The sequence below is a fragment of the Rhincodon typus genome, chromosome 39, assembly GCF_021869965.1.
Source record: "Rhincodon typus isolate 14 chromosome 39, sRhiTyp1.1, whole genome shotgun sequence".
Taxonomy (NCBI): Eukaryota; Metazoa; Chordata; class Chondrichthyes; order Orectolobiformes; family Rhincodontidae; genus Rhincodon; species Rhincodon typus.
In genome coordinates this window covers 12,592,199-12,596,159 of record NC_063370.1, presented here as the reverse complement: position 1 = coordinate 12,596,159, position 3,961 = coordinate 12,592,199, and the positions used below count along the sequence as shown (strand labels likewise).

General features: G+C 50.7%; 1 protein-coding gene across 1 annotated transcript in view; it reads right to left on the bottom strand.

The window, feature by feature from the left end:
* Positions 1 to 3,961, bottom strand: part of LOC109922212 (homeobox protein Meis2-like) — an 84,757-nt gene that overhangs the window by 2,435 nt on the left and 78,361 nt on the right. The window lies entirely within an intron of this gene.

Sequence of the window (3,961 nt, the reverse complement as noted above, 5' to 3'; positions counted from 1 at the left end):
TCTCCCCCATAGCCTTGTATCAATGCCCAAACCAATCCCACTGCCCCGCTCCTCATCTTGTTCTTTACTGCATATTTGAAATCGATGATTTTTTTTAAAAATTGCATTGGTCCCTGGGTGTAAGTAATCACCCTGGCCTCTCTGAGCAACGTCAAATCCCCTGTGTGCACAGTGTCCTCAGCCTGAATACTGGCAGTTGGTGTGATGGGTGAAAATGTGCTGGCGGAACCTTCTGGAAGGAATCGGTTTCACCCTGGCGTTCTGCGCAACGCCGAGCATCAGCTGGCCACTCCTTTGCTATTAGATGGGTTTCCTTGTCAGGGTCAATACGGTACATTCCAACGACCCCTCTATTCCAGTGGATACCGATTACGCTAGGCCCTTCAGGTTCACCGAGGGCCAGGGCAGTTGGTTTGAGGTAATGTAATGCCAGGGGGAGGTTATCCTGGTAATTACAGTGTGAGCACCGTTTACTAGCTTCTCTGAGTGTCAAATTACCTCCAGGCTTCCCAGAGTTCCTTTGATCCGATTTCAAGTGGGTTAGCTTGTCCAATTGGATTGTTGCTGTCTCACACTGGAGTAGAACACAGTACTTGGGTTCAGTCATGGTGACCCGTATCGGATCGGAGATGTTAATGAGCATATTTGCATACTTGCCCAGTCAATTCAATTGGACACAGTCCCATTGACTGCGTATTTAAATGGCCTACAATCAATTAGCTCAGGCACGCTAGCCAGCCCTGTTGCTGTGCGTGTGTGCGGTGAATGTTTATGGGACGTCTCCCGTTTGTCTCCTGTCTTGAATCACAGCAGTTTCTCACCCCCACCCCTTGTTTCTTTTCGGAGAGAACGTTTGACTGAGCGGCTGGAAGTCAGGAGAATAGTTCTGTCAGGCCTTGCTAAAACTGTACAAGGCCCTGTTTAGACCACAGCTCCGAACAACTCTGGGCCCTGCGTTAAAGGAAAGATAGACCAGCACTGGAGGCAAAAACAGAAATTGCTGGAAAATCTCAGCAGGTCCTATGGAGAGAAATCAGAAGTTTGCGTTTCAGGTCCAGTGACCCTTCTACAGAACATTGGTGGAAGTCCAGAAAGGGTTCACTCTGTTGATCCTGGGTATAGCAGGTCTCTCTTATGAGGAGAGGTTGAGTAGGTTGGGGCCTGAACTCATTGGAGTTTAGACGAATGAGAGGCGACCTTATTGAAACAAACAAGATTCTTAGGGGGACTTGATAGAGGAGATGTGGAGATGTGTCTCTTATGGGAGAGTCTGGGACCAGAAGGGGCATCATCTCAGAATAAGGGGTCACCCATTTAAAACAGAGATGAGAAAGAATTTCTTCTCTGAGGGGAGTGAATCTGTGCAATTCTTTACTGCAGAGGGCTCTCAGGGTTGGCTGTATTCAAGGCTGAAATAAATTTTTAACCTACAAAGAAATCAAGGGTTACGGGGAAAAGGCAGGAAAGTGGAGTTATCACGATCTTATCAGTTGGTGGTCTGGATTCAATGGGCTGAATGGCCTACTTCTGCTCCTTTATCTTATGCTGTTAGAGCAGGAGTTGATGGGGAGAGAGTTGATGGGGAGAGAGTTGATGGGGAGAAACGTTTCCACATGATGGAGGAGTTGAAAACGAGGGGCATTGCAAGCACTGGGGAACGTATTTGTTGGGGAGGTCAGAAGGGGACACCATAGCAACCAGTGGATAGACGAATCCATGGGCCTATGGTAAAACAGCACAGTTGGGCAGGGGGTTGATGGAGTTATTTACGCAGAAGCTAGCACAGAGGCTGGATAGGTCGGGATGTCTTCTCTGGAGTGTAGGCGACTGAGGGGGTGACCTTATAGAGGTCTATAATATCATGAGAGGCACAGATAAGATAGATAGCCAACAGCTTTTCCCTGTGGTAGGAGAATCTAAAACTAGAGGCCATAGGTTCAAGGTGAGAGGGGAGGGATACAAAAGGGTCCAGAGGGGCAATTATTTCACACAGAGGGTGGTGAGTATCTGGCACGAGCTGCCAGAGATAGTGGTGGAGGTGAGTACAATTTAAGACACATTTGGACAGGTACATGGATGGGATAGGCATGGAAGCATATGGACCAAATGCAGGCAAATGGGGCTAGATTAATTGTGAAAACTGGGCAGCATAGACATGTTGGGCCGAATGGCCTGCTCCCATGCTGTAAACTTTGACGACTGTATGAGATGAGGAAGGCCTGAACAGCCTTCACTGCGCTGTAACCGTTTCATGGGCAGAATTTTCCCAGTTGTCGGGGGTTTTGGGTGTGGGGAGCTGGGTGGGAATGACGGGGTAGGGGGGTGGGGGATGTGTGTGGGAATGACGTGGGGCTGGTAGGGGATGTGTGTGGGAACGACGTGGGGGGAGCGGGGGATGTGTGTGGGAATGATGGGGTGGGGAATGTGAGTGGGAATGAAGGGGTGAGGGGGAGGTGGGGGATGTGTGCGGGAATGACGGGGTGGGTGTGGGTTGGGGGGGAGGCGGAGGTCAGCCATGCTTACATGTGTACACCCAATGAGGTAACTCCCCACCAATTCGCTCACTCAGAGCTTGCAGGCAGAGAGAGCGTGGGTACCCCATCCTTTTGCAGCCTGACACCGGGTGTCCCTGTGACTGGGTATCGAGGGGAGACAGAGGGAGCTGGGGTTGATTGATTCCAATAAATGGCACGGCAGGTTCAGATGGCCGAATCCTACCCCTCGTTACGGTGGAATCAGAGGAAAGCCACTTCTGGGTCCTCAAGTCCCTCGGATGAGGTCCACATCCTTAGGGGCACACAGGCTGTGAGATGTTTTTCTCCCCCTCGTCTTTGGGTGGGGTGGGGACCACAGGGAAGAGCTGAATCAGAGCAGCCAGAGACAAGGAGAGAGGAGTAAGGGGCAACTGGCCTACACGTGACTCCAGACCCCATAGGGATGTGGTTGATACTTAACTGCCCGCCTCTCCAAAATGGCCAAGTGAGACACTCAGCTCCTGGGGCATTAGGGATGGACAGTAAACATACAGAGGCGCTCACATCTCATGAACAATTTTGTCAATAGAAAGAAAAGCTTCAATCCCAGGAGACTTTGGGGTAATGGTTGGGGGGTATAAAGCCCATCACTGATGTGTGGTGTGGGACTGGGCAGAAAAATGGCTGCCTAGAACCTTGGCAATGGATTCCCATTGAGTTGGGAAAGGAAACAGGCTTGAGGAGCCAACGGGAGTCTGTTCTGTTCTTTTAATTTTCTCTTCATACCCCACAGTGCACAACCAAACCTTCTATTTTCCATCACCAAATCACCCATGGTTTTGTTTTTTGGTCTATTAACCACCCCCCAGTGAATCACCCATCTTCTCCAATTGACTAATTTACACACCAAGCCCATTAAGGGGCTATTTTGTTCCAGCCTTCCATGGGCTAGGAGTTGTTCCAGGCTACAATTTATTGCCTGTCACTAATTGAGAAGGTGGTGGTGAGCTGTTTTACTCAGTCCTGTGTGGGGTGACCCACAATGCCCATAGGGAGGGAATTCCAGGATTTTGACCTAGCGACAGTGATATTGTTCCAAGTCAGGATGGTGAGTGGCTCGGAGGGGAACTCACAGTGTGTGTGATGCTCCCATGTATCTGCTGCACCTGCCCTTCTAGATGGTGGTGGTCATGGGTTTAGAAGACGCTATCACAATGTAGATATCCTAAATTCTACTGGTGAGCAGCTCAGATGGAACATCTATGCAGTGACAATGTGTTCGAGCGAGAGAGGGGCAATAGAAAGAAACTTAACTCAGTAGTTATCCTCTCCCCTCGGAGCTCCCTCAGTCCCTCTCCCCTCACAGCTCCCTCAGCCCCTCTCCCCTCGCAGCTCCCTCAGCCCCCCTCCCCTCGGAGCTCCCTCAGCCCCTCTCCCCTTGCAGCTCCCTCAGCCCCTCTCCCCTCGCAGCTCCCTCAGCCCCTCTC